The sequence below is a fragment of the Bubalus kerabau genome, chromosome 19 (genome assembly GCF_029407905.1).
Source record: "Bubalus kerabau isolate K-KA32 ecotype Philippines breed swamp buffalo chromosome 19, PCC_UOA_SB_1v2, whole genome shotgun sequence".
Taxonomy (NCBI): domain Eukaryota; kingdom Metazoa; phylum Chordata; class Mammalia; order Artiodactyla; family Bovidae; genus Bubalus; species Bubalus kerabau.
This window is the reverse complement of record NC_073642.1, coordinates 31348309-31366683: the sequence shown is the minus strand read 5'-3', so window position 1 is coordinate 31366683 and position 18375 is coordinate 31348309. Positions and strand designations below refer to the sequence as shown.

At 47.0% G+C, this 18375-nt stretch overlaps 1 pseudogene; it reads left to right on the top strand.

Moving 5' to 3' along the window:
- Positions 1–8912: 8912 nt before the first annotated feature.
- On the top strand, positions 8913–9880 carry LOC129633909 (POU domain, class 5, transcription factor 1-like; annotated as a pseudogene).
- The last annotated feature ends 8495 nt before the right edge of the window (positions 9881–18375 follow it).

Sequence of the window (18375 nt, the reverse complement as noted above, 5' to 3'; positions counted from 1 at the left end):
ACAGAAGTTACAGGTCACATCACCAAGGGGGAGGGGTTAGAATACAGATTCACAAGTTGGGTTCTCTGGGAGTCTTACTCTGAGAAGGGGTTTAGAGTTCAGAGTTCAAAAGGAAGTGCCTTTGGGATCCATACCTGAGGAAGGGAGAGCGAGGAAGAGGGACTGGGCAGAGGGAGAAAATGTAGTCTCCATGGAGGTCTCTGCCCGCCCCTTGTGCAGTTCTGGGCCTGGGACGACTCTTCAGATTTGTTGGGGTGTCGGGGCCAAGCCGACTGTTGACTACTTATTAGAAGCAATCATTCCTGGAAAGGGATAAGATCTTGGGCAAGGCTGCTCTTGCAGCCATGACATTTTCCAAAGGGAGCCTGCAGCTGAGGGCTCCCTGCCAGCAGAAGCCACCCATCCTTGAGGGGACCTGGTGACGGCTCACAATCCGCCAGGGCCTCTGCCTCAGGCCCACGGCAGCTGGATCCCCGCATGCAGTCCAGGACCTGTCATTTTTAAAGCTCTTCCAGTGATTCTGATGCTCTACACAGTTTGGAAGTCCTTGATCCCAGAACTGGAAGGGTGGTGGCAGGGGGAGGGGGGGTTGGACTCTGAGATCCTGGCATCCAAGGGACTTGTTCAAGGCCAGGAGACTGCTGATCTGGCCGAGTCTATTGGCAAATTTCCATTTACTAGTTGTACTACGCTGGGCCCTGGGGGTCCATCAGTGAGCAAAAGAGACATAGTCTTTGCCCTCAGGACGCTTATAGTCCAGGGTCTCACAAACCTCTCAGTACAGGAGGCTGTATGGGGAACTGAGTTGGCACAACTTCTCTGCAGGGCAAGTTGGCAATATTATCAAAATTATAAAGGAACCTACTCAGCATATCTACTTCTAGGTATTTATCCTGCAGATAGATCTCCACGTGGGTGAAGTGACAAATGTAAAGTATATTCACCAAGAAATTATAGTAACAAACAACTGGAAAACCTCAGTGTTCACTAGAGGCTGGTTGAATAAATGTAGTGTGCACAAAGGAATCCTATGTTGCTATTTTAAAGAGAGGTAGCTCTGTATATGTATACATATGAAGAAACCCAACAACAACAACACTACAAGACATATTAGTAAACAAAAAATAATAATAAAAAGGAAGATGCAGAACCATATATAATGTCAAATTTGGGGTGGGAAAAAAGGGGAAATATTTATGTGGATCCATGAGTTCTCAGGCTTCCCTAGTGGCACAGTGGTAAAGAATCCGCCTGCCAGTGCAGGAGAGGTGGGTTCAACCCCTGGGTTGGGAATATCCCCTGGAGGAGAGGAGGAAATAGCAATCCACTCCAGTATTCTTATCTGGAAAATTCCATGGACAGAGTAGCCTGGTGGGCTACAGTCCTGGGGTTGCAAAGAGTCATACGCAACTAAGCGGCTGAGCATGTACGCCTGAGTTCTCAGTTGCCCAAGAGTTTTTCATTTTAATGAGGGAATCAGTCTGTCCAGTTAGAAAAACAACCCACCAAAGGTTTCTCAGACAGAGAGAATTTAAGTCAGGGAATTGACTAGACAAGTGATGTAAGAGCTGAGAAGCCACATAGGGGAAGGCAAGGCAGCTCAGAAACTACCAACTCAAAGAAGCCGCTGCACCTGTCCCCTGGAAGGACCAAGGGATGAGGCTGTTCCTGGGCTGGAGGAGCTGGAGTCCCAATGGGTCTGGAACCCTGGCAGATGCATCCCTCATCCACGGAAGAGACACAGCTGCTGCTGAGAATCCACACACAGCAGAGAAGGAGGGGAACAGAGGACCTTTTTTCTCCCCCGTCTGCCCTTTATTTCCTGCTGGGTGCCTGCCCTTGACTTGTGCTCAACCTGAAGACAGCCGACCCGGGATCTTAGAAACGGTAGCCTGTGAGGAACAGCGTCTTCCATTACAGAGAAGAGCAGGGGAGGCGAGATGTGGACTTGTGGGCTGGCGTGACAATGGATGAGCACAATGAAGATCAAAGTGTTAATCGCTCAATCATGTCCAACTCTTTGTGACCCCATGGACTGTAGCTTGCCAAGCTCCTCTGTCCGCGGGATTCTCCAGGCAAGAATACTGGAGTGCGTAGCCGTTCCCTTCTCCAGGGGTCAAACCCGGGTCTCCCGCATGGCAGGCGAATTCTTTACCATCTGAGCCACAACAGTTCGTGCTTATAAAATGCACATAAGAAGTACTAACAGCATGGCCTCTAGTTGCTGGGGATTGGGAGGGAAACTTTACATTAAGTTCCCCTGGTACTTTTCAATTTTGTACCATGTGCTCGCATTGCCTTTTTGAAACAAGATGCCTGCCTGACATTCCCTGGAGGCACAGGGAATATTTTGTACATCAGAAAGGGCAAGGCTGTTAAATTTTTTCATTGAAAAACGTCCCGGAAAAATAGTGCCAGCAAAATCTCCCCCCAAATCTCCTGTGATTACACCACCCACCCCCTGCCAAGAGAGCACAGCCTTTATTCTGTGGGTCTTTCTTACAAGTGTCCTCTTCCAATCCCTCCTTTCACGGCCCCATCCCTGAGAGGAAGAAGCATGGCCCTGAGAGGAGGCAGAGCGGTGGGGAGAGCGAAGAGATGTAGGGAATATCTTTGCCTCTCATCAGCAGCTGGCCGGCTGCATGATCTCACACCACAGCTGTAGCCACTCAGAAAACTGCCAGCCGGAAGACCTCAGCTCACGGCTTAGAGCTGCGCCTGCCTGCCAGAGCACCGGGCTTACCACCTCCTGGCAGCGGCGCCTGCTCCAGAGTGGGGCTCTCACCCTCCCCCAGGGAACAGCACACACTGGCTGCCGCCACCAAAGCCCCAGATGCCCACAGAGGGGATGGCACAGGTCCCTGTGCTCTTGGGCTCTGCCCTTGATGGATGTCACATTCTACATTCAATACTCCATAAAGAAGGGCAATGGAAGAAGGGAGGGGCCCCTTCTTCTCTGAAAATTTACCCTTGTTGAACTCTGTGACGGGAAAGCAGAAGCACACGAAGTGTAAGTGACTTGCCCGAGGTCACACTGCTTGAGTGTGGCAGAGACAGGATGCAACCCGATTCTGGGTGGGACAATGAGTCCAGCCCTCTCACTGAAGGACAGGAACTCCAAGGCCACCAGGGAACTCACAGAGATGTCGGCCCAGGGTCTGTGCCCTTCTCTGCTGCCTCCCTTGACCCTTTTGTTGTTCAGTCGCTCAGTTGTGTCCAACTCTTTGCAGACCCCATGGACTGCTACATGCCAGGCTTCCCTGACTTTCACTGTCTCCTGGAGTTTGCCCAAGTTCATGTCCATTGAATTGGTGATGCCATCCAACCATCTCATCCTCTGCTGCCCTCTTCTCCTTTCTCCTTCAATCTCTCCCAGCATCAGGGTCTTTTCTAATGAGTTGGCTCTTCACATCAGATGGAACTTCAGCATCAGTCCTTCTAATGAGTATTCAGGGTTGGATCTCCTTGCAGTCCAAGGGACTCTCAGAAGTCTTCTCCAGCACCACCGTAGCAATTTCTCACTAAAGCTCTCTGAATCTTAGTTTTCTTGGCTATAAGATGGGACCACTAGTACACATCTAAAAGGTTTTGATGAGGATTGTTTACTGAAGACAGTAATGCTTCAGGCACATATGTCTCAACAAATATGAGTGCCCTTCTTCCTTCTCTTTAGCTTGTCCTGAAACCTCATAGATTGCTTGAGGCTCAGACAAGAACACTGCCCTCCCTCCAGAAGCCTCGGGTTTTGCCAAAATCCCTGGGCAGGCCTGGGAGCTAGGCTCTGCATCCTGGATGCTTCTGCCCTGAAACCCAGATCCAGATTCGCTTGGCTTGCCATCCTAACTCAAGGCAGCGAGTGCAAAAGTTGGGTTAACTTTCCCTGTTATTAACATTTCCAGGACTGTGTTCCCAAGTAAATTCTGAAAAATTTTCCAAAAAAAAAAAAAGAGATGAAATTCTCTGTCATCTTGAGCCTCCGACTCCTCAAAGGCAGGGCTAAGTGGGTTCTCTGGCAGATGGACTTGCATTAGCACATCTGGGACTCTGCTCAGCTCCCCCATAGCTGCCCCTCTTCCCCCACCCCCACCCCCCATCATGATGATCTAAATAAGCAACTGGATCTATTACTGAATGGAATGGCTTATACCTGTGCTTCTAAGACAAGTCTCTCTGGCAAATGTCCCAGGCCTGGCTTCTGGCCCCAGAGCTCTCCTTTCTTTTTTTTTCTTCTTAAGTATTTTTATTATTATTATCTATTTTATGACATTTTTTAAAATATAAATTTATTTATTTTAATTGGAGGCTAATTACTTTACAATATTGTATTGGTTTTGCCATACATCAACATGAATCCGCCACGGGTATACACGTGTTCCCCAACCTGAACTCCCCTCCCACCTCCGTCCCTGTACCATCGCTCTGGGTCTCCTTTCTTTATGATGGAGCCCGCTCTCATCATGGGCTCCACCCCCTCCAGCCTCTGAGACTGAGGTTGTCAATGGTTGGTACCAATGGAAGGATCCTGAGGCTGCTACTTACCTGGGTGGCTTAATTTCAGATCTTCCTTGCTATGGGCCTCACTGTGACCGCCCACCTGGAGTGCTACCTCTACTGTGTCAGCTCCCATAGCATCCTGCAGCTGCTCACTTGGCTAGACTTCCCTTGTTGCCTGTAACAGTTGGGCCGGCTGTCAGCTTCCCTGAGCCATCCTCATTCTCTCTTTCTCTCATCTGCTAATGTCTGCTCTGTGCAGCTCCTGGGCATGGAGATTTGGAGATGAAGGAGATACAGTCCCTGGTTCCCTAAGTCCCAGGACTAGCAGAAGAGACAGGCATTAATGAGACAGCTACAGCCCAGGGTGGCCAGTGCTCTGTTGGAGCAATGCACGAGGAACTCTGGCAAAAAAACAAAACAAATAAGGGAAGAAGCATTGAAGTTCTCTCAGAGGAGTCAAGGGTGGTGTTCCAGTTATTTCTTGCTCCAAAACAAACCACTCTAAAACTTAGTGGCACAAAAATCCATGCACGATTACAGATTATAGAGGTCAGGAATTTGGACAGGGTGCTGTGAGGCTAGCACTTCCCTGTTCTATGATAGCATATTCAAAAGCAGAGACATTACTTTGCCAACAAAGGTCCATCTAGTCAAGGCTATGGTTTTTCCTGTGGTCATGTATGGATGTGAGAGTTGGACTGTGAAGAAGGCTGAGCACCGAAGAATTGATGCTTTTGAACTGTGGTGTTGGAGAAGACTCTTGAGAGTCCCTTGGACTGCAAGGAGATCCAACCAGTCCATTCTGAAGGAGATCAGCCCTGGGATTTCTTTGGAAGGAATGATGCTAAAGCTGAAACTCCAGTACTTTGGCCACCTCATGCGAAGAGTTGACTCATTAGAAAAGACTCTGATGCTGGGAGGGATTGGGGGCAGGAGGAGAAGGGGACAACAGAGGATGAGATGGCTGGATGGCATCACTGACTCGATGGATGTTAAGTGAACTCCGGGAGTTGGTGATGGACAGGGAGGCCTGGCGTGCTGCGATTCATGGGGTCGCAAAGAGTCGGACACGACTGAGCGACTGAACTGAACTGATGATACATTGGGCTTCAGCTGGGGTAACTCTGAAGGCTGGACGTGACCTGAAGATTGGGTGTCTGGGCTGGGCTGGCTGAAGAATGGGCTCAGCTGGGACTGTTGACCAGAGCACCTACTTGTGGCTTCTCCAGCTTGGTGGTCTCAGGGTAGTTGGGTTTTTTACGTGGTGTCTCAGGGATTCCAGAGTGAGTGATCTCAGTGAACAAGGTGGAAGCTTCATAGACTTTTTGACCTAGCCTCAAAAGGAATGCAGTATTACTCCTGACTGTTCTATGGGTCAAGCACTCATAAGATGGGTCATAGAATCCATTTCTTCATGGGAGGAGAAGCAAAAAAAAAAAAATTGCAGCTGTGTTTCAAACTGCTACAGAAGGTCTTCTGGAAGAGACACTCTTTGAGCTAAATTTTAAAGGCAGAGTAGAAATTCGCCAGACGGACAAAGTGGAGAGGGTGTCCCAGACTGAGATATCAGCATATGCAAAGGCCCAGGGACACAAGAGTGGGTTGTATTACATGAAATAAATCAGATTTCCTAAGGGCTCAGCAACATATCCTGCCTGTCTCTCACCAAGTGGTTATTCTCTGCTGGTCCTCCCCAGACTGCCAGGGCCCACTGTGCCCCAGAGTTCAGAAACCAGCTCCCCAGCTGAGGGCTCACCTCAATCAGGGATTTAAATGGCATATCTACATCCCAGTGGTCCCACCTGGCTCCCCAGGCCATTGTGAGCACGCAGGGAGATGCCACCTGGAAGAGGCTTGAATACAGTCTAGCCATTCCCCACACGCATGTTCTCATCTTCAGCTCTTGATTTAGAAGCCCTTGCAGCTCAGCCAAAACTTTCTTGGTTTGGTTTCTTAAAGCACTGAAGGCTCTGTGTCTGTTGGCTTGAATCCCAGCAATTCTTTCCATAATGGTTATTCCTTTTGATTGTAGGCATAAAAACTCAGACTAGATTAAACAAAAAGGGGAAAATATTGGTTCTTGTAACTAAAATGTTCTAGAAGTGAACTGTGGAGTTTAAACAGTATCAGCATTCTATCTCTTCCTCTAAGCTTCTTAGCTGTACATTTTCTGTATTGACCATTTTCAGGCAGCATCTCCACAAAAGTAATGACCATTGGCTTGAAAGCTCTAGGCTTAATAAATTCTGAGAGCCAGAAAACCCAGCCAAAAGAGGGTTCCTCTTCCCTGGGGCCCCTTCCTTCCCAAAGAGGGTTCTGATTGGCCCAGCTCCGATCACATGCCCCTTCTCAGAACCAATCACTGGGGCCAAGAACATGTAGTATTCTGACTAGCTATGACTGAATCAAGCTAAGTAGGGGTTAAGGGTTACCCCTGCAGTAACCACATAGAATCACTTCATTTCAAAAAATAAGGCTTCTTTAACTAGAATGGAAAAGGAAAATGTGAAGGGCAGGCAAAATTTAGCTGCGATGGTCCCAGGGCCACTAGAACAGCTGCCCAGTTTGTGCACTGTGCAAGGGAGGATGGGGTACCTTCTGTATTTGCCCAGAGAGCATTTCTTTCTCTAATTCACACAAAAGTGGACATGTGGACTACTGCCAGGCTTTGCAAAGTGGACCACACACTCTGCATTTCCCAGTGTTTCAATACTGCCTGGAAAATCCCTCCTCCTTCTTCATGTCCTTGTTCAAATGCCTTCTCCCCCCTGAACTGACTGTGATGAATCATGAGTTTCCCATGTGTGCTAAGCTGCTTCAGTCATGTCCGACTCTTTGCAACCCCATGGACTGTAACCCATCAGGCTCCTTTGTCCATGGGATTCTATAGGCAAGAATACTGGAGTGGGCTGCCATTTCCTACTCCAGGGGATCTTCCCAACCTGAATTCCCCACAGGCTCTCAGAATTATGGCTTCTGCCTCAGTTCAGGGTCATACAGTTGAACAGTTGTTTCCTCATCTGTATCTCCTCACCTGGCCAAAGACGGGCTCCAGGAAAACAGGGAGTGGGTGTGAGCTCCCCTTTCTGGCAGGCAGGAGGGCTGCAAAGGTGGGATCTGTTCAGTGGATGGGAAGAGACCAGAACAATCCTCCTTGCTGCCTAGCCTCTCTCCTAGCTGTGGCTGCAGCAGCCAATTACAGGGGAATGCGAGTCTGGCACTTTGGTTATAAAATGACTGTTGGCCTGGTCCATGTATCTTCTATCTCCCCTCTCCTAGCCCCTGGAAACCTTGCCCAAAGGTAGGGGCCTTGAATGGTGTGTCCACAGGGCCACCACCCAAGGCAGGGGCTCCGGAAATCTAGCACCTTTCTCCAGGAGGCCTCTGAGGAAGAGAAGGTGGCTGGGCTCCATCGGGGCCTCACTGAGGACTGCCAGGCCACTGCTCCAGGGCTCAGCTCTAGCTCCTGATTAAAACCAGATCCAGGAGCTTGGAACCTTTGGTGAAACTAGATACCTATCGATGGAGGCAAAGGAAATATATTGTGGGAGGGAGGGAATCTGGCCAGCAGCCCAGCAGCCGCGGGCTGGGCAGCAGGTTGAGCTTTCCTTCGGAAAGGTCCCCAGGAGCCCTTGCTATGTGAGGTGATGACAGCGCTAAGAAACTGGAGACGAGAGGAACACACCCACTGCTCTGTCACTTGCTCCCACTTCTTCTCTTTGTCTGCTTTTCTTCTTCAGATAGAAGGCCTGGGTTCAAACCCGCTACCAACATTTATCCATTTGGGGTAGAGTTATTTAACCTCTCTGAGCCTCAGTTTTATCATCTGTAAAATGGGGATAAAAATTGTACCAACTTGATTAGTTTATTGTAGGATTAAAAGTGATACTGCCTGAAAAGTGCTTAGCACAGAACTTGGGACAGCGTGTGTCCTGTCAGTCGCTCAGTCGTGCCTGACTCTTTGTGACCCCATGGACTGTAGCCCGCCAGGCTCCTCCGTCCATGGGATTCACCAGGCAAGAACACTGGAGTAGGTTGCCATTTCCTTCTCCACGGGATCTTCCAGACTCAGGATCGAACCCGAGTCTCAAGTCTCCTACGTTGGCGGGAGGGTCCTTTACCACTAGGACCACCTGGGATGCCTTGGGACAGAGTAAACCCTTATTAAATGCCAATTATTGTTATACTGTCTTTTTTTTCCCTATGAGAAGCCATTTGGTATCATTAAACTATAAACACTATTTTGTAGTCCCTTGAAGAGCCCTCATTTTCCTAGGCCCTGGGCTTGGGGCACATTCCTCCCCCACAGCAGGACACCTGGCTTCTGACTTGGCCTTCTCACCCCGGCACATGGTGGCAGGCGACAGGCTGAGAAGGCTGAAGCCAGGCTAGGAACCAGGGGCTTCCTTGGGCGGGAGATGGGGCTGGGGGTTGGGCCTGGTGCTCAGGTGTGGCTTACCCTGTGCTCTCGGCCTATGACTTCTGTGGAGGAACTGCCTGTGCCCCTCAGGTTGGAGTGGAGTGGGTGCCCCAAGGTGGCCCAGAGACCCCTCAGCCTGAAGACAGAAGCCGGGATGGAGAGCAACCCCAGCTCCGAGGTAGCCTCTCTGGAACCCTGCACCACCCCCGCTGGCGCCGTGAAGCTGCACAAGAAGCTGGAGCTAAACCCCAAGGAGTCCCAGGACATCAAAGCTCTTCAGAAAAACCCCGAACAATCTGCCAAGCTTGTAAAGCAGAAGGGGATCACCCTGGAATCTACTCAGGCTGCTGTGGGGCTCACCCTAGGGGTTCTCTTTGGGAAGGTGTTCAGCTAAATTACAATCTGCCGTTTCGAGGCTTTGAGGCTCAGTTTCAAGGACATGTATAAACTGTGGCCCCTGCTGCAGAGCTGGGTAGAGGAAACTGACAAGAATGAGAAGCTGCAGGAGATATGCAAGGCAGAAACCCCCATGCAGGCCTGGAAGAGAAAGCAGACGAGTATGGAGAGTTGAGTGAGAGGCAACCTGGACAGCAACAGGCAGAACAGAGGCTTCCTGCACTGCCCGAAGCCCACCCTGCAGCAGCCTAGTGGCCCAGCATTTTGGGTTTGAGAAGGATGTGGTTCTGCAACCATCGCCGGAAGGGCTAACAATCAAGCAATGACTGCTCATTCCCAAGGAGAGGATTTTGAGGTTGCTGCAAAATCCTTGAGGTCTCTTTTCTCAGGGGGACCAATACCTTTCCCTGTGGTGCAGGGCCCCATTTTGGTACCCCAGGCTATGGGGGCCCTCACTTCACTAGTCTGTACTCCTTGGTCCCATTCCTTGAAGGTGAGGCCTTCCCCCAGGAGTCTGTCACTGCTCTGGGCTCTCCTGTGCATTCAAACTGCAAGGCCTGCCCTTGCTAGGAATGGGGGGCAGAGGAACAGGAGAGCCAGGGAGAGAACCCTGTGGGTTTGTACTGGGGGGTGGGGGATTAAGTTCTCCATTCACTAAGACAGAACTGGGAACACAAAGGGTTTGGGGGCAGGGAGTTTGGGGGAACTGGTTGAAGGGAAGGTGAAGTTCAGTGATGCTCTTGACTTTAATCCCCACATCAGTCATCACTATGTTCTTCCATAAAGAAGTCTGGGACCTAAAAAAATGAGCACAATCTCTGGTGATCACAGTAAAGGAAACATTTCGTGTCACCAGTGATAGAAAAAGCATTGGCTCTGGGGTCAGACAGCCCAGGATTGTAATCCCAGCTCTGCCATTTACAAACTGGGTAACTCACTCCAAGGACTTAACCTTTCTAAACCTCAGTGCTCCCACCTATAAAATGGGACACTGGTGTTACCTGACTTGCCTACGTCCCAAGATTGCTGCGCATGTCACAAAGGATACATGTGTGAATCGGTACTGGACGCAGCCGTACACCTTGGTCATTGTTATCTCTGCTTCCAATATTGTGGCTTTTTGTTGTCTTCTTTTCTCTTCTTTGGTCCTTCTCTTCCTTTCCCCAAAGTTTTGAGTCAAAAAACTTCATGGAGTCATAGTGTTAGGAGCCAGGAGACATTTGTGATCACGGGTTCATTTTTTCTATTAGAAATCACTTGGGTAAACACAAAGAAATTCAGATTCCTAGGTTCTATCGCAAACCTTGACAAGAATCAGTATTTCTTACTTTTTAAATGAAAATGTTTTAAATTACAAAAGTAATACATACTCTTTCTAAATGAATTCCAGCAATACAGAAATAATGAGAGTTAAAAACAGCCAATTCTCAGAGGGAACTGATATTTAGCAGTTTGGTGTGTGTCCTCGAGGGTTTTGTATTTGTCCTGAAAAGAGCTGACCATGTTGCTTTTATTTTTCCCATTAAACAAGATCGTCACTCATTTTTAAAAACGATATAGCTTGGCATCTTTTCATATCAGTACACATGCATATGCCTCATTCTTCTTGACAGCTGCAGAGAATTCCATGCTGTGGTTTATTGTGGTTGGTTTAACCATTCTCTGTTGGTGGACATTTTGGATTCCCCCTGGTGATTCATATGCAGCCAGTCCCCGCTCTGTTCACATTTGGCAACCTCTGGTTTGCACAGATGGGGAGTGAGAGCCTCAGGGAGGGGATGTCAAGAACAAGAGCAAATTACAAAGCAAATTAGTGGCAAAGCCAGGCTTACAATTATGATCCTCTCATGTGCTCTTTGCATTGAACTATATCATTACAGTTATTATTTTTTTTAATGACCAAGGGAACTTAATATTTTTCTGAACCTATTCCTGATAGGAAGAGAAAAAAGAAAAAACAAACTCAGTGTTAATTTTGTTGTGTGTATGAATTGGGTTTACCCCCAAACTTTCTCAGTTTTCACATTTCATTATGTTCTCTGTAAAAGTCCATGATTCAATGATTTTTTCTTGCACATTGTTTGCAAAGCCAATTTTTTTTTAATGTTACAATCCCCAAATCTCACTTCCCCTGAGTATGACTATTCTTGGAGACCCTGATAAAATTCCACTTTAGGGACTCCCAGGCCCTCCCCTTCACTCACCATAATTGATGAGTTTTCCTCTCCTGGAAACAAATGGAATTATACAATTGTGACTGTCATCTATTTTCTTATTAAGTAAATTTCTCCAAGTCCTGTAGGTAACTTTCCCAGAAAGATAAATTACCCAGTTGTAACAAATATGATGCATAATATTTGCAGAACCCTTGTGAGAATTTGCCCTTTGCCCAGAAATTGTGCTTAATTTTCCTACAAAAGGATGGAACATTAATCCCACCTCCCATGGAGTAAAGAGAGGTTTGATTGGAAGAGACCACTGCAGATCAAGTCACATGCTGTTTAAAGCAGATGCCCTCAGAGCTTGGTGCTGAATTGCATACAGATGTTTCCCAATCTACTGCCTCTACTACAAAGGGGTTGGTCAGAAACTACTGAGATTTCTGAGTAAAAAGGAAGAGATGTCATTCTCAGAAAACTGACCACAGACAGCGTTGGTAACATCTGAATGTTGTTTAGCACTGTCTTGGGCAGAAGATAAAGGAACACAGGACTACAGAGTAACTTTTTTGTCTAGTACTTGCCTCTTGGGTCCTAGAACTCTGGCTTCCAAATTAGACCCCTCCCCTGGCTCCTAAACTGTGGCTTTTATTGATAAATCCCATTGCCTTCCAGAAGGACTGGACTTCTTGAAGAAATGGGTGATTCCAGGTCTGGAGCAGGAAACACACAGAATGAGCCTGGAACGTCATGTCATACCAAACAGCAAGGAATTTACCAAAGATGACCAGGGCCCTCCTGAAGGACTCAAGAGTCAATTTCAAAAGGCTCTCACTGGCCAAAGATAGGCCACTTTCAGCATCTATAAGGATAGCAACTGCAATGAATTAAAACACATCAACTATGTTTAGATCTACAAATTCACAGTGACTTTCCAAAAGAAAGCAAAAACAGGGACTTCCCTGGTGGTCCAGGGGGCACTTTGAATGCTTTGAATGCAGGGGGCACCAGTATGATCCCTGGTTAGGAACTAAGATTCCACATGTTGCATGGTGTGGCAAAAAAAAAAAAAACAAAAAAAACAAAAAAAAAACCCAAACAACAGACAGACAAACAAACAAACAACTCATCAAAAATACATTGCTCTCTTTTAAAGGATGTCAAGAGGACCAATACATTGCTTTGAAAACTAGTAAATACAGGGAAAGAATCAAACATTCATTCTGCCTTTCCTATATAAGGGCTTCCCTGGTGGCTCAGACGGTAAGGAATCCACCTGCGATGTGGTAGACCTTCAATCCCTGAGTTGGGAAGATTCCCCTGGAGGAGGGAATGGCTACCCACTCCAGTATTCTGGCCTGGAGAATTCCATTGACAGAGGAGCCTGGCTTGCTACAATACATGGGTTCACAAAGAGCCAGACTTGACTGACTGACTTTCACTTTCTATATAAACTATACCTCATGATAATCACATAGTAGATGAGAGGAATTATCTTTTAATGGAATATTCCAGCTCAAAAGTGAAGAAACAATGATAGAAGTAGAATTGCCCTAGGTTTCAACCTCTAGTGAAACCATGACTCTAGGCAATGGTCACTAGTGGCTGCCAATATCACAGAGAGGGAAACAGACGTCACGAATCCACTGAGGGACGGACAGCAGACCCATGACCTCTGCAGTATTCTTGCCAAGAAAATCAAACCTGAATCTAAATGAGCTTGTGGCTGTAATTACCACTTCTCAAGAAATATAGGCGAAACAAGACATGTTAAACAACACCATGGAAATTTAGACTATAGGAAAATTTCAAGACAAACAACCTGTTTCTCCCACAATACACTGTAAAAAAATAATAATAAGATGAGTTAGAGGGGAACTTACAGATTCAAAGAGACTTAAGAGAGGTATCAATCAGTCACAAAGTATGGCTATTTCAATCCTGATTTGGACAAGTAGGAAGAAAAAAATTATGAGACAGGAAACTCTGAACACTGACAAGATACTTGATGATATTAGGAATTATTTTTAATTTCCAAAATGTGAGAATGATATTGTTACTTTTAAGGTAATTAATAACCTCTAGAGACAATATACTGAAATGCTTGTAAGTAGAATCTTAAAATGTCTGGAATCTGCTTCAAAATAATCCAGGAGAGGAGAGCATAGATGAAACAAGATGGGACACAGTGGTTGTTGAAGCTGGGTGGTGGGTATATGGGGAATCATTATACAATTCTACTTTTGTGTATGCTAGAGATTTTCTATAATAAAGAGTTAAAAAAAAATACCTCTCAATCCAGAGAAAGAAGTCTTTCTGATCTTGACAAGCGCCTACAATGATGACCCTGGGCAAATCATTTCTCCTGTCTGAGTTTCATCTCTTCACGGATGAGAGCGCTTGCAAGCAAAGCAGCCCTGATGAGTTGGGATAAGCACAACTGTCCAACCAATTTAAGGGTTTTCAGTCAGAGAAGACTTCAAATCTACTCTGACCCACATTTATCTGACCATCGGGGACTTTGTAAAGATTAATTTTTCACCCTGTGACATACTGCTTTTCTTTTATCTTAGAGGAGATGGTTTGCTGGACATTGGGGAGGGCAGATATAGATGTAAGAGACATTTTTGAGAAGATCCAAGGACTTTCCAGACACAAATGAGCTTTAAAGTAAAGGAGGGAAGAGCCCTGGAGTATATTGCCAGAAGACAGATGGCTCTGAAAGCAGTGGGTGGGGTTAGACTGGTGGTTCAAAAGGTTGCATTGGAAGGCTGGTTGCCCTACATTTTCTGGATAACATCCGCTGTCCACTTGGAAATGTTGGCTGCCATGATGAGGAGAAGAAGATGAAGTAAAAGGGAATTTGAGGGACTTCCTGGTGGTCCAGTGGCTAAGACTCCAGTGTTCCCAGTGCAGAGGGCCTGGGTTCAATCCCTGGTCAGGGAACCAGATCCCATATACCACAACTAAGAGTTCACATGCCCCAAGGAGGATCAAAGATCCCACCTATTGCAACTAAGACCAGTGCAGCCAAATAAATAAATAAAATTTAAAATTTTTAAAAGTAAAAAAGGGAATTAACAATGATGTCACAATACGCACAGAATCTTAACTGCCACAGAATATCTTGACATTATTTTTTCCTTTGAGCAAGACTGTCTAGCTTTGGTAGACATCATCATTGCACTGGTAGTCATCATCAAGACAAGACTTCCTAGAAATCTGCAATCCAGACAGGCCCCCATCCTTTCCATCACCTCAGTGTATCAGTTTGAAATGCTTTTACTTGCAAGTATGGAAACCACTGAATTAACAGGCTTAAACACATAAGGGCTTTTTTCTTTTTTTTAGATCACATAGCAATACATCCGAAGAGAGGTAGGGGTTGTGCTATCTCAATGAGTCTGAGCTGACATCTCCTTTCCTCATGGTTATAAGATGGTTGCACCAGCTCCAGGCATCACAATCACATGCCATATTGAGAGGCAGTAAGATATTACCTTCTCAGGCTCTCCTCTCTTATCAGGAAGGAAAAGTCTTTCCTGGAAGACTTCTGGATGACTTACCTTTATGTTTCATTAGCCAGAATTGTGTCACATGCTCAATGCTAGTTATAATGCAAGCTGGGAAAAAAAGCATTGACTTTCCCAGCCTCTACTGTGGGAGATGGATGGAAGGGGTGCTGGGACAAGCAATCAGTAAGTTTGCTTCTTCCAAGTTTTCCTGCTCCCGAGCAGGGTTTCCTGTACTATTCACACTTTTATTTCAAATAAGTCTTGCAATCTCTATCCCCCTGCCTCTGAGATATAATATGCTATGTGTATTATATATACTACCTACCTGAGGGATTTCTCTTACTGTTGGATGGTGTTTGAGTTGAGAACTGCTGTTTGTGCCCATATGTCTGCTTTTTCTTGCAGACATCCATTCAGGAAGGTTTGGATCTTATAAAAAGTGTTGGCCCTTCATCAGTCAGATAATCAGCACATGTTTACAGAGTTATCCCCATTTGCCAAGCCCTGAGGTGGGGTAGTAGGGGGTGGTGGGGGGAGGAGGCAGAGATGGTTAAGCAGCCATTCCTGGCCTCAGGGACCACACAGGCTGGTTGGCGGAAAATGTCAGAAACCTAGGAGATGTGGAATGACAACACAGGACCACAATAGAAGCCCTTCAAGCACAAGGCAGCCTGTAATTGTGAGCCTGATGTGGGCACAAGAGACGTAGAGAGAAGATGCCCTAGAGGAGGTGAATGTGGGCCTTGAAAATATAAAAGATCTGAGAGACTCAGAGGACTGGGAATCAGGGTCTAGACCCATGTGGCTACAGGGCAGGATTGTGTAGAAATCTCAAAAGCTGTTTTGTTGTTCAGTCGCTAAGTCGTGTCTGACATTGCGACCCCATGGACTGTAGCCCACCAGGCTTCTCTGTCCACGGGGTTTTTCAGGCAAGAATACTGGAGAGGGTTGCCATTTCCTTTTCCAGGGGATTGTCCCCACCCAGGGATGGAACCTGTGTCTCCCATGTCTCCTGTATTATTAGGCAGATTCTCTACCAGAAGCCACCAGGGAAGATAAATACAAAGCTTTTAGTACTTTACAAATCTTAATTCCACTAATCTCCACACCAGGCCAAATGGATTTTATTGTCCTCATTTTACACAGCAAGGGACTAAATAATTTGTCCAAGGTTTGCTAGCCAGCATGGAGGATGGGTTAATCAGTTCCTTCCTGCTGCTGCTGCTAAGTCGCTTCAGTCAAGCCCACCAGGATCCTCCATCCCTGGGATTCTCCAGGCAAGAACACTGGAGTGGGTTGCCATTTCCTTCTCCAATGCATGAAAGTGAAAAGTGAAAGTGAAGTTGCTCAGTCGTGTCCGACTCTTAGCGACCCCATAGACGGCAGCCCACCAGGCTCCCCCATCCCTGGGATTCTCCAGGCAAGAACACTGGAGTGGGCTGCCATTTCCTTCTCCAATGCATAAAAGTGAAAAATGAAAGTGAAGTCGCTCAGTCGTCCAACTCTTAGCGACCCCATGGACTGCAGCCCACCAGGCTCCTCTATCCACGGGATTCTCCAGGCAAGAGTATCAGAGTGGGGTGCCATTGCCTTCTCCAGTTCCTTCCTACCCAGTTCTTTTCCCCTTCTTCTTCCTTTTCTAAAAGGTTCTGCCCACTAGCCCAGGAGAGGTCACACGTCTTAGGCCTGGCCAATCATTGTACTGTGTTTCCGTCAATTGTGATTGGTCCAGGGGTGGTCATATGACCTGAATCAGTTCTATTAGGAAGTCAGAATGGAGTCAGAGATGGAGGGGTAGAGCTCCATCTAAGGCACAGCTCCTGAAGCTTTTGCTTGAATCCTGAGAGTTTCCCCAGCATTCTTCACAAATTCAGTGGTTTTTTGTGTGTTTGTAGAGTTGTGCAACTACAGCCACCTCAATTTTAGAACATTTTCATTACCACAGGCCCCCCAACCCCAAAGAAACTTTTTACTCCCATTTCCTCTCTTTATGTCCAGCCTTAGGCAACCACCAATCCACCCTGTGTCTTGGATTTATCTGTTCTGGACATGTCATAGAAATGGAACCATTCACTATGAGGTCCTTCGTTACTGGCTTCTTGTACTTAGCATAACGTTTTCAAGGTTCAGCTGTGTTATCGCAGAGTATGTTCCTTTATGCTGGGGCTGGTTGGGGTTGGGTTTCTTGTATTTGCAAACCAAAGGTGTGGCCAGGAGTTGAAGCCCGGTGTGACAGATACCAAAGCCCTCATTCTTTGTTTCGCCTGGTGAGACCAAGACATGGAGGGTGCCAGAGAGTTTGACCTTTCTGTTGCAGACCGTGGGTTTGCTGAGCAGACGAGTGACATGTTTAGAATAGCGTCATAGTGAGGTTATTCTGATGACAGTGGTATTTTGTGTAGGTGTTCATCCTACATGTATGTGTAAATTATATATCATATGTAATGTGTCTGTGAGTTGCTCAGTCGTGTCTGACTCTTTGCGACTCCATGGACTGTAGCCCACCAGGCTCCTCTGTCCGTGGAATTCTCCAGGGAAGAATACTGGAGTGGGTTGCCATGCCCTCCTCCAGGGGATCTTCCCGACCCAGGGATGGCAGCTGGGTTTCCCACGTTGCAGGCAGATTCTTTACCATCTGAGCCACCAATGTGTGTACACATATTTAAAGGTTGAAAATTAGAGCAGCAACTCCCATATTGGGTCCCATGCTAATGTCCTGTGAGCAGTGTTCCAAGAGAGGTGAGAAACACTGTGCCTTTTTCTCTGGAAAAAGAAGAAGAAAAGGATTCAAGAGAAACAGGCTATAGCCTCTGTTCTGAGTAAAGTGGTGCTCCAGACAGTCCTAGTGCCCCCCTTCCTTAGAGGTGCCACTCCAGCCCCCTTCCTCCAAGAAACCATTAGGCAACTCCTCCTACATGTAAGTAGTAGAATCTTTTAGAAAGAGCCAAAGTTCCCATCAGCAAAGTAGGGTTCTGGACTGCGGAGGTATGATGAGTCAGGTAAAGGTTTCCTTGTTTACATACAGGTGGTGGCACCTGGGCCTTAGGTGTCTGCCCGTCGGGGTGTGAACTCTTTGAAAGTGAAAGTAGTAAGTCGTTCAGTCCTGTCCGACTCTTTGCAATCCCGTGGACTGTAACCTATCAGACTCCTCTTTCCATGGAATTCTCCAGGCAAGAATACTGGAGTGGGTTGTCATTTCCTTCTCCAGGGGATCTTCTCCACCCAGGGATCAAACCCAGGGTCTCCTGCATTGCCGGCAGATTCTTTCCCATCTGAGCCACCCAGGGTGAGCTCTTTAGGGTCACCTTAAACCAGTCATCTAAATTGGGCCTCACCCATGCCCACCCAGCCAACTCTGGCCTGGCTTTGCCAAGAACCCCTGTGCCTAGGA